Source organism: Myxine glutinosa, chromosome 2, assembly GCF_964187855.1.
Source record: "Myxine glutinosa chromosome 2, kmMyxGlut1.1, whole genome shotgun sequence".
In the NCBI taxonomy this organism is placed as follows: Eukaryota; Metazoa; Chordata; class Myxini; order Myxiniformes; family Myxinidae; genus Myxine; species Myxine glutinosa.
This window is the reverse complement of record NC_136262.1, coordinates 107,348,351-107,361,432: the sequence shown is the minus strand read 5'-3', so window position 1 is coordinate 107,361,432 and position 13,082 is coordinate 107,348,351.

The window sequence follows — 13,082 nt, the reverse complement described above, 5'->3', positions numbered from 1 at the left end:
CTCCCTCGCAGCCGCTCCGGTAGATATACTGAGAAGACATGACGGATCATCGGCGAATGGATTGGTCCAGTCATTTTCCAGTAGATCACAGATAGCTGTGACGCCAGACTCATCACGTTTGATGCGAGAAGTAGACAAGTCAGGGTGCTTGGCGTGAGATGTGTCGCTGCCATTCACAAGGATAGTTTCTCGTAGTTGCCTCAGTGCAGTAGCCCGATTTTCTGCAGTTAGATAGTATCGTGACACAGCCCCTTGTCGAAGACTAAAACCTCGTGTTCCTCCAGCTGTTTGCGTATCTTTGTTTACTGTTTCTTCTGTTGTCTGATCAACAGCGATTCTGGCAAATGGATTCCCTGGTCTAAGCTGTACGGAGAAGTAGCCTTGATTGAAATGCCTGTACAACTCGGGGCATGTTTCGTGGAGTTGCGTCATCTGTGCATAGTACACTGGTAGATATCTAGCATAGTTCACCTTGTTCATTGCGAAACACCAAGGGATCACTCTTCTGACACAAGCCAAGTGAAGCATCCAGTCGCCTTCTCTATCCGCACGAATCAACCCCAGCAGGGTCTCTACCATATCAATATACATCATCCAGAAGCGAGCCAGGTCTCCATGTTTGGTTCGCAGAAAATGTAGGTATTTCGCGAACATGTCAAAGCTCTGTACACATGAATCATCATCGAGAGCAGCAGCGAGAGTCTCGTGGCAAACATCCTCCTTGATGCTGCGAATTTTGAGGTCAGTGCTTCGAATCTGGGGTTCCTTGTCAGGATGATTGCTTTCTATCCACACCTGGAAGCCCTTCCAAATGATGCGCATTAGTGCCTCGTACATCAACTTGTGGAGTCGCACAGCACGGTTGTATTGCTTGCCTTCCAGAACCCTGTTGATGGAACCTTCAGCGATTACTCCTGACTCAACAGCTACATCCCGAAGGCCTGCATCTCCAAACATTTTCCCAATGCTCGACATGAAGTTACAGATGGTATGGAAGTTCCCCATCATGAGCACGATTCTTCCATATCGATCGACATCTTTCCATGCTATTTCGGTCGCCTTAGCAAATAGTGCCTGGTCTAGCACCACCGGTATACGCTCAAGCTGAAGTGATGACATGATGTTCAGAGCTTCTCTGAGGATTTCTTGCACTGTTGCCATATCTGTGGCAGGCGCGTTTATAGTCGGCAGGTAGCCAACTACATCTTCCGTCACCTGAACACGATCTCTAGTCATGATGTTGAAACCAGTCCACGAACTGATTGTCTGGTCGCATGGTTCCAGCATGCGAGTCATAATCCATACGTGATTTCGGCGCTGCGCAAGGGATGTTGCGCCTGCAAGAGTGTCAGAAAGATCTGCAGGCTTGATTGCAGGTGGGCCCTCTCGTTTCCCACCGCTGTATATTGGAACTAAATCGCTGGATGACGGGATAGATCGCTTCTTATCTGCTTTGGATACTGCCGATGGAGGTTGGGGCGGCAAACACGACTGCGACTTCGGTTGGACGATGATACCGTTGACGCGATGCGATGTTCCGCCACCACTCAGCGATTCCTCTAGCCTGTCGATGTTATCGAATGCTAATACAGTCGGGACCGAAGGGTGCACATGTGACGGAAGTGGTACTGTATCTTTCTCCACACTTGCTAATTTGTCTATGCATAGCGCTGTCTCGATTTCTTCCAGAACTGTGTACGAACATCCGTGCCCGAGTCGATTCAATATTCTGATGACCTCTGTATTACCGGTGAGCGTTTTCATGACCCACGGAAGTAGGACATGCTTCGATGTTCTGATGGTACCCCGGTGTACAGCATTGATGATATCTTGAGCCATCGACCATACCAGTGTGTCGGCACGCGCAGAGCTACCCCCACTCCCGCAAATCAAAGTATGCAGAAATACACGAAGAGAATCTGGTATCTTCACGTAATCTGAAGTGAGTTCTGCTGGCTGAGGCGGCCAACGTTCATTGTAATGAGCATCTTTGATCTGGTGTCGCAGTGAAGTAGCTGCACGCACAATGTTACTTTCACCGTCCGTTCGTTCAAATGCTTTCACTTCTGCTTTCAGGTTTACGCACTCTGCAGCAATCTCTCGCTTTGTCAGATTATCGGGCATCAAGTATACACGGTGTTTCACATTGAAGAAGATGAGCGATTCTCCAAACTCTCTTTGTAATGTGCGCTGCAGATTCTTCTTGATGGAGTCACGAACATCAACTGAAAATGTATCTGAAGACAGGATATCTGTTGCAACATCAACTATTGGAACAATCCTCGGGTTCAAGAACAAGTCAGTGCGAATGAAATTGAATATACATCGTATCATTTCTTTTTTCTCGATATTATCTTCAATGTCAGTTTCTACTTGAGGTTTTTGGGGCCGTGTGTAGTTTCTATAGCAGGAGAAGTGGTAGTGAGCCTCAGCTGCAACCATATCTCGTGTAGTCAATGCCAAAACTCTCTCATCATTGCGAGCTGTCGCAGCATCTCTTATTGTCTTATCTGCTCGAAGTTCAACAGCCAAGACAACTGTTTCACGGGTACGACTGCCTTTTATGAATTTTGAAGCACGCTGGCAAAAAATGCATTTATCATCGTAGACCGTTGAAGTTGATCCTGTCTCTTCCCGTGATGATCGCCGTCGCACCGCATCGCCAGTATCAACTGAAGAACTTCTAGCTGCATTGGTCAAAGTAGCTAGGTGGTTTTTGTGAGTGAAGTCTGATCTACAAGCCCTATGGTATAATATTGGAATATTAGGAAGTTCAACTGCGCCTTCTTGGACTAGCTTTAGAATTGGATAAAAGTTTCTAACTGCGGCTGCGTCACACAATGTCTTCCAAGAACTGTTGCCCGCTGCCTTGCTTAGTTCAGAGAGTGGCGACTTCTTGCTGCACAGGATGCACGTTCCGGACTCAGGTTCAATCTTCGCCCGTTTCGCCTCGACACCGGCCATCTCAGCTGAAAGAACAAAAAGACTGACGTTAGATTACTCCGATATCCGAAAAGCTCGCCAGCTTACATAGACATACTCATCCAAGTCAGTGAACATGTTAGATGGCGCCACAATACAACTCTATAATAGAGTTGTATGTGGCGCCATCTAACATGTTCACTTTTAGTTCTTAAGCCACCCACCCCCCCCCCCCCCCCCCTCAGAAATTAATCAGGTCACCGCAACAAATCTCAGACTGAGATATAGAATATAGAATATAGATATAGAATAGACTGACGTCACTTTCGGCACTGGGTTCTGTGGGTTGATTATCGGCGGGAAATTCCAACTGACATAGTTTCGGTTTGTGGAAAGTGCATGCCTTTTCATATATTTTTTGTGTACACTCGTGGTGGATGATATGTTTTAGTTTTTGAGTTATTTTTATAGACAGATAAACGGTGTAGCACAATGCATAATTTGGAAAATCATACCAGTGTTGTTTCACTAAAAAAAGTACAAGTCTAATAATAAAATATTGAAAAATATATGATTTTTTTTCGATAATTGATTTTTATAATAATTAATCGAAAACAAAATGCTTCATATTATTTTTTATTTAGACGGTACACATCGGACGTATATTTAGTCGTCAACCGCACATCGATAGCTAGTATAGAAGTCCAGATACACGTGCAACAATGTACCCCACCAAATGGGCATTTTTGAGCTGGGTGGTTTCAAAGATGGCGTCCATCCGGGCACTAAGCTACCGTTCTCAGATGTCCATCACACCTTTTCTGACACTTGAGACATTGGTCTAATGGAAAATCATAATGAGAATTACTCCCCCCCCCCCCCCCCGGAGCATTCACTTCAAAAAATGGCCGGTTGGCTCAAGGACTAATACGCGGCTACCATCAGGTCCCCGTCAGGCCGGAGGACGTCCCGAAGACGGCGGTCATCACGCCATTCGGACTCTTCGAGTTCCTGCGCATGCCCTTCGGTCTGAAGAATGCGGCTCAGGCGTTCCAGCGACTGATGGACAGCGTCCTGCGTGACTTGGATTTTGTCTACGTCTACCTGGACGATATCCTCGTCGCCAGCGCGTCCCGCGAAGAGCACCTACGCCACCTCCGCACACTCTTCGAACGCCTGGGCCAGCATGGCCTGATTGTGAACCCCGCAAAGTGCCGGTTCGGCGCCACCATAATCGATTTTCTGGGGCACCGTGTCACCAGGCACGGAGCCGTCCCCCTGCCGGCCAAGGTGGAGGCGGTGAAGGGGTTTCCGCGCCCCCGCACGATCAGAGGGCTGCAGGAGTTCCTGGGCATGGTGAACTTTTACCATCGGTTCCTGCCCCGTATCGCCCAGCTCCTGCGCCCCCTGCACGAAGCTCTCCGAGGTAAGCCGGGCAAAGGCGACGTTACCTGGACCGAGCAGATGGACACGGCGTTCACGGGCACGAAGCTCGCCTTGGCTAATGCCACCATGCTCGCGCACCCGGCGCCCGATGCACTGATCGCCCTCACCACCGATGCCTCGGACTACGCGGTGGGCGCGGTGCACGAGCAATGGGTGCGTGGAGCTTGGCAACCGCTGGCGTTCTTTAGCCGGCAGCTTCGCCCGCCCGAACGCCGTTACAGTACCTTCGACCGCGAGTTGCTCGGGCTTCACTTGGCGGTCAGGCACTTCCGCCATCTGCTCGAGGGCCGTGCGTTCACTGCCTTCGTCGACCACAAGCCGCTGATCTTCGCGATGGGCAAGGTCACCGAGCCATGGTCGGCCCGGCAGCAGCGTCACCTCTCGGCCGTGTCCGAGTACACGACGGACATCCAGCACGTCGCGGGGAAGGACAACCCGGTGGCGGATTGCCTTTCCCGGGCCGTCGCCCACGCAGTCCACCTCGGCATTGACTATGCCCGGATGGCAGCGGACCAGGCCGCTGACCCCGACGTCCAGGCCTTGCGGACCGCCGTCACGGGCCTCCGCGTCACCGAGGTGGCGTTCGACGGCGCGGGCGCGGCCCTCTTGTGCGACGTCTCCCTCGGGCGTCCTCGCCCCATCGTGCCCGCGTGCTGGCAGCACGAGGTGTTTGACGCCATCCACGGCCTGTCCCACCCGGGTGCGAGGGCCTCCCAAAGGCTGATCGCCGACAAGTTTATCTGGCATGGCCTCCGGTAGGCCGTCCGCGGCTGGGCCAGGACGTGCCTCGCGTGCCAGCGTGCCAAGGTGCACCGGCACACCCAGGCCCCGTTGGCCCCGTTCACGGTGCCGGAACGCCGGTTTGACCACGTCCACGTGGACCTGGTGGGACCTCTGCCCCCCTCGCGGGGTTTCACCTACGTCCTCACCATGGTGGACCGCACCACCCGGTGGCCGGAGGCCGTGCCCTTGGCGTCGACAACGGTGGCCGATGTCGCGCAGGCTTTCATCGCCACCTGGGTTGCCCGGTTCGGCACCCCCTCAGACATCTTGTCCGACCGCGGCCCCCAGTTCACCTCGGAGCTCTGGGGGGCGGTCGCGCAGGGGCTCGGGGTCCGGCTGCACCGAACCACGGCCTACCACCCCCAGGCTAACGGCCTGTGTGAGCGATTTCACCGCTCATTGAAGGCCGCGCTCCGGGCCACCCTCCGCGACGGCGGCTGGGTCGACAGGCTCCCCTGGGTCCTGCTGGGCCTCCGGACGGCGCCCAAGGAGGACCTGCGCGCATCCGCGGCGGAGTTGGTCTTCGGGCAACCGCTGCGGGTGCCGGGCGAGTTCCTCCCCGACTCCACGGCACCATGGTCCGCGGCACAGCAGCGGTCCGCTCTGCAAGAGACCGCCCAGAGGTTCGCCCCGGTGCCAACGGCATGCCATGGGCACCCACCGACGCACGTCGCCCCGGAGCTTCGCACGGCGGAGTACGTCTTCGTCCGCCACGATGCCCACCGGACACCACTGCGGCCCCCGTACGACGGGCCTTTCCGCGTGCTGGAGACCGGGGCGAAGCACTTCACCCTGGACATCGGCGGTACTCCTGACCGCGTTTCGGTAGACCGCCTCAAGCCGGCCCACCTCGACGTGGACCATCCACCGCCAGTGGCCCGACCCCCACGTCGGGGCCGCCCCCCTGCGGGCGGACCCCCGGCACTGCCCAGCCCCGCCGCCACGCCGCCCCCCGGTCCTGCACCCATCCCAGGGGCAGCCAGGGGCATCCCACCTGGCATCCCACCTGGCATCCCTGCACCCCGGACGCCGCCGATCGCCAGGGGGCGCTTCGGCCGGGTCATTCGTCTGCCCCGCAAACTGGCCCTCCAGGTGCGCGGGAATTCTGGGGGGGGGGGGGGCGCGTGTGGCGGACACAAAAGCCCACTGGCGTGGTGACATCATTCCGCGCACCAAGTGGGCGGTGGCCACACCCGAGGGGTAGGCGTGGCCTCATGATATACACCGGGCGCGCAGCCCGGAGCGCGCCAGTGTTACAGGGAGCTCCTGAAATAAAGACGCTTATACGTTACCGCTTGTCCGCTTCCTCCTTGCTCGCAAGCAGCGCGCGTAACGCCGCGCTTTAATATGGCCATTTTAAGCTCCCGGCGGCCATTTTGGACGCCATCTTGAAAATGACCCCTTTCCGGAAGTCAGATGTTACTAGATTTTTAGTATGTTATTTAGCATGCCCAATGGTACCCGAATCCATTGAAAAACCTTTTGTATCAATTTTTTGGGGGTTAGGTGAGTTTTTATCGTATATTGACCCCTCTATACTGCGTTGGTTGCATTTATCCGATAGGATGTTACAGAGGTAGTGCAACTACCTTTGAGCTGTCCAGTCTGGTTTAAATTCCCCACTCAACTTCTCACCAAACTCACTGCTCACCTCCACTCGTTCCTACCTCCTTCCGCCCCCCCCCCCCCCCCTGTTGAACTCATTTCCACATTTTTTTTCAATCTCGGGCTTCAAGACAGCTGTTCACCACCATCTCACAGCATCCCCATTCAAAACCATGATATTTTAACCCCATTAATCATCCCCCTCCCAAGCACATCTTTACCTCCACCAACAAAGGTGGACGGAGGTTATGTTTCCACCCCTGTCTGTCTGTCTGTCTGTCCGTCCGTTTGTGAACAAAATATCTCAAAAAGTTGTTGACGGATTCGGACGAAATTTGGCAGAGATGTAGCGTATGTGACAAGGACGAAATGATTAGATTTTGGTGAAGATTTGGATCCAGATAGCAGAATTTTTAAAGTGATTCTTCACCAATGAGTGATGGGGCCAAGAATTATAAATTGCAGCATATCTCAAAAAGTTATGGACGGATTTGGACGAAACTTGGTGGACCGGTTGGTTGTGTGAAAAGGACAAATAGATTCGATTTTGGTGAAGATCTGAATATGGATTCGGATACGAGATTTATTGAATTTTAAAGTGATTCTTCACCATTGAGAGATCGGGTGAAAACAGCGATTATATAACATTTTATTTTAAAAAATTATGGACGAGTTATGAATAAACTTGGTGGACGAGTTGGTTATGTGACAAGAACAAGCCGATTAGATTTTGGTTCAGGTCGGATTTGGATTCGGACCTATCAGTGGGATAGAAAACGTAAACTGTTCACCAGGCGGAGGTATGCTCTCTACCGAGTGCCGTTCTAGTTTTCCAAGTTTCCACTTTTCCTTCCTGAGAGTTTGCGGCTGTGTTGTTCACCCCCTATGTTCTACCCTTGCCCTCATTCTTCCCCACCCCTTAATTGTCTACGTCTCCCTCTATTTGGTGCATAATCTCTGCCGTCAGTGTGTTTCCCCATCTCTCTTTCCACTGTTCCCTTTGTCCTGGTCCATTCTATATTCTAACTCCTCCATGAACCTCAACATCATAAACAAAAAGGTCAAACTCACCCTGAGCACTCTCAGCTATCTGTTGTGTGGCTAAATTGTATTTATCTGTTATTCCGGTATTTCCCTTTCCTTTCCTTCATGATGATCTTATACACGTACCTGGCTGTGCAGCCTTGAGTAATCTTCACCTCTCGCCGTCTGCTCACGTGAGTTAACAAGGATATGCTGCCCACCTCACAAATCAGCAATGTTATCCATGAGTTTAAGTGCCGATGTGAAGCTCGGTACGTGGGCCGTACAACCGAAAGGTTGGCTGATCGTATCAAACAGCATGTCCACCTGGCGATCGGAAGAAAGAACTTGGGAGTGAGGACTCAACCAGTACGAGTATGCAAGAACATTCAAGAACTACCATTTCTTCTTCTTCTTCTTCTGCCATTGCGCGGCACCTGGTTGCCAACCCTGATTGTGCAGACCAGTACAATGCAGATATGCTCAAGATATTGAGCCGAAGTCGGAGTACGTTACATCGACGTATGTTGAAAGGAACTTTCATCCATTCCACGGACCCGACATTGTATTGTCAAAAGGAATTTGTACATTTTCTCAAATTCTCTTTCAACACGGAAAGATTATTAAAGGTATTTCCCCGACCGCTGTCCATGGTATGTCTGCAAATGCTGAGTCCTCAGCTTTGGGGGAATTCCATCCCCCATCCCACCAATGTATTGGTGCTGGTGAGTCATCGCTCTCAACTCCACTCCAGCCAATCAGAGCCAGGGATAGTGGTGACTGAGTCAACCAATGGGTGTTCAGATTACCAATTACGTCAAGACTGATGAACCAATCGGTGCCGCTCTTACATATACATGCTTATATATACATGATCTTTCACTTCCTCGGAATTACTTTGAGGAGTACAGCACGAAAAGTTTCGGTTAATCTTATTATTTCGTTTGTTTTCTTGTATTTTAAATTTCTCAAATTCTTCGCCCACAGCTACATTCCATCCTTCAGTTTGCTGAGGCTGATTGGGATGGATTTCGTTCTTTTCTGGCTGATGTGCCATGGGCATCTGCTTTCAGTCTGGGTCCAGATTTGGCTAGTCAGGAAATATCCCAATGGATTCACATTGGACTTGACAATTATATTCCTTCACATACCTTTCAGACAAAGGTTCATTCTCAACCCTGGTTCACTTCTGCTTTTGCAGCAGCAATTGCTCATGGTAACCATTCGTTCACGCAGTATCATGTCCCGGGGACCTTTGATTCAAAGCACCTGTTTTATGAAGCTAGTAATTGCCAGAAGAGAGTTTTGGAGGATGCCAAGCAGCAATATGCAGACTCTGCTGCTGGTTCTAGAAACTTCTGGCGGATTGCCAACAGTGTTCCTAACCTTGATGGTGGAGGAAGAAATGCGGGCAAGGGGTTTAATAAGGAGAGATGCACAAAATAGGGCAAAATGGAGAAGATTGTCATGGGGACCGCAAGGCTAACCCCCGCTCTGGCAGGGAAAATGGCCTGAAAATGCATGTTGTTGTTGTTGTTGTTGTTGTTGTTCCTAACCTCAACAAGCCCTCTACACCTCCTCTCTTTCAGGATACTGGGGTTCTTACCTCCCCTTTGGATAGGGCCAATCTTTTTGCAGAGCAATTTGCTTCCAATTCCTCACTTAACGATGATGGACATTCCGTCCCTAATTTTTCCATCTCACACAGAAAATGTTATTTCTGTTCCCCTTGTCACACCAAAGAATGTCAAAATTATTCATTCTTTGGACGTCTCAAAAGCTACTGGTCCCGGTGCGATTTCTGTAGTTGTTACCCTACACCCACGAAACGAAGAGCAGGGTTCGGGCATTCGATTGTGTATGTGTGGTGTACATACGTGTGGCATGCGTGGCTGCATTTTTAAAATTCATTTTCTTGGCAACCGTTGGTCCGTTTGACACTAAATTTTTACTATGGGAGTGCCTCCACCAACACTACAAGTCCTGGTTATTTTTCAACATGATCAAAGGTTTACCTTGTTGGTTGTGATCATCTTGAGCAGTTGTCACGAGATAGAATCCCAGTCCAAGGGACCAAAGTAGCCATCATTATTTTTGTTTTGGATCACGTGACGACCAAGTTGTGTTGTTTCCATGTTCTCATATCACTGAACCTCAGACTCTGCCATGACTTGCTACTGAGGTGATCATTTGAAATGACACTGTCTCAACACTTGAAGATATTTTTTACTTTTTCAGTTTGTCCTGGAAACATTTTTGTTTTCTGTGCACCCTCCATGACATATGGAAAATATGATTCACATTAGAGGATGGTCTCCATCTCCTATATGCTGTGGTGTTCGTATGCAGCCTATGGCTGATTGGCTGCATCACTTTCTGGGGGCATGGCTGTGCCACGGATGCAATGCCCCCCATTACCAATCAGCTGGTGCTCATTTTGCCGACCTCAGGATGACAGGCTGAGTCAACACACCTGGTGTTAATTCAACGGCACGACAGGGGCTCAAATTCAGGACCCTAAGATCTCCAGCCACCTTAACAGTTAAGCCAACACCAGGCTTATGGAGCACCTCCTCCTGTAGAATTTCAAAATGATAATTATGATGTCATAGGTCACATGGTACAGGTGTCATCTTGGAACAATCACCCGAAGAAAACCCAAAGATCTCCAGCCACCTTAACTGTTAAGTGAACACCAGACCTATAGTAAGAGTTTCAGCCACAGAGTAGACTCCAGGCTCCTATATGCTGCCTCCTTGTACTTCCTGCATTGCCCATTGTTTATGGTGTGCTGCAAGGCCTACGGACTCGACTAGCATGTCCAACTGGCCTTAGGCGTGGTTCAAAGTTGTCGAACATTTCCATAACATTTTTACATTTAAATTAATCATAAGTTGATATTTCCACTTGAATGTGCAGTCTGCTCGAGTTAGATCTACTGCAATCCATATTGTATATTCCAAGGTGTTAAAAACTCCATCACACAAACACACTTTGAACTTTGCACAGCAATGAAATAGCACAAGAAAATTCGCATTTTTAATAAAATTCTGAATTATAAAATTGCATTTTAATCTAATGTGCATTTTTAATTTGCAAAATGCCAAGTGATCACCTGGAACAAATTATTTCAGAACCACCATCCTCAATGATTGGCCATTAATTTCTCCCGAGCCCTTCATACAGTCACGTGAAAAAGTAAGTACACCCCATGTAAAGTTTGGACTTTTTCAACATACAGCCATTTGATCTTCATTTCAACAATATTGATAGATAAAGGTGATATAATATAACAAATATCATGAAACATTTACATTTTGTAGTCCATTGTATAATTTAAATAAACATAAATGCAAATTTCGCATGTGGAAAAAGTAAATACACCCTTGGCTCTAATAGGTGGTATTGCCCCCTTTGGCAGAAACAACCTCAAGTAGGCCTTTCTTATAACTGTCCACCAGTCTCTGACATTGACTGGGAGAAATTTTTGCCCACTCCTCCACGCAGAATTCTATCAGCTGTGCGATGTTCGAGGGGTTTCTTGCATGCACACCAACCACCGTTTAGAGGCCATTTTTCCCCGCAAAGCGGGGGTTGGCCTTTTCGGGGACCGTGGTAGTTGTTGTTTTTAGGTCCCCTTTTTGAAGCAATGTTTTACGGCCGGATGCCCTTCCTGACGCCAACCCTTTTTGCCGCCTTCAACGACAAACAGGGAATTACCAGTGAACTGGTACTCAATTAGCCGACCTCGGAAGGATGACAGGCTGAGTCAACCCCCCTGGCATTAATTCGGCGATCGACCGAGATTCGAACCCAGGATCCTAGGATCCTAAGCCGGCACCCTAGCCGCTAGCCCAACACCAGGGATCTTCTTGCATGCACAGCTCGTTTAAAATCCCCCCACAACATCTCGATGGGATTTAGATCCGGTCTTTGACTTGGCAATTCCAGAACCCTCCATTTCTTTCTTTTCAGCCATTCCTTGGTGGATTTACTGGTATGTTTAGGGTCATTGTCATGTTGCAAGGTCTACCTTCGGTTGAGCTTCAACTTTCCGACAGATGGCCGAACATTATCCTCAAGCACCCTCTGGTACAATGAAGAATTCATAGTGGATTCTATGATGGTGAGCTGCCCAGGCCCTGATGCAGCAAAGCTGCCCCCAAACCATAATATTTCCACCACCAAGCTTTACAGTTGGTATCAGGTTCTTGTGGTCAAATGCTGTCTTTGGTTTCGCCAAACATGTCTTCTGGTACTGTGGCCAAATAGCTCTACCTTGGACTCATCTGTCCAGAGCACATTGTTCCAGAAGTGCTGGTCTTTGCCTGGGTGTTCATTGGCAAACTTTAGTCTTGCCCTGATGTTCTTTCTGGACAGCAAAGGTCTCCCTCCTCCTGGCACACCTCCAATGTAAATCAAATTTGTGCAGCCTCTTTCTAATGGTAGACTCGTGCACTTTGACATCAACAGTGGCAAGAGCTACCTGTAGGTCCCGTGATGACATTCTGGGGTTCTTAGAGACTTTTTTCAGCATCTTGCGGTCTGCTCTTGGGCTGAACATGCTGGGGCGGCCTGGCCTGAACAAGTTGGCAGTTGTTTGGAATCCTCTCCACTTGTAGATGATCTTCCGGACAGTCTAATGATTGATTTCAAATTGTTTGTAGATCTTTTTAAATCCCTCCGAGACTCGTCGGCATCGATAACCTTCTTTCTGAAGGCCTCAGAGAGCTCTTTTGATCTAGGCATGGTGACGCTGCACACTTCAACAACAAAGAGCAAACCAAACTAAATGTCTGAGGTTTAAATAAAACAGGTTCCTCCAAGATCCTCTCTAACGATGTTCTAATCATTTGCACCTGAGCTTGTACACCCGATTCTAATTTTAGGTATTTGAAGTAGTGATAAATGTAGGGGTGTACTTACTTTTTCCACATGCGAAATTTGCATTTATGCCTATTTAAATTATACAATGGGCTACAAAATGTAAATGTTTCATGATATTTGTTATATTATATCACCTTTATCTATCAATATTGTTGAAATGAAGATCAAATAGCTGTATGTTGAAATATGTTGAAAAAGTCAAAACTTTACATGGGGTGTACTTACTTTTTCACGTGACTGTAGGTTACTGAAGTGTTCCGTGAGCGAGTCCGCACCGTTCTCAGTTCGCCTGTAATCGATATCCCGAGGAGGGGCTCTTCATTTTTAAATATTGTCTTGTTTGTGTTGGTTTTGTTGGAGACAGCAACTCTTCAAGTTTCTGCCTGTGAGGAGCTCTGCTTCATAATGACAGAGAT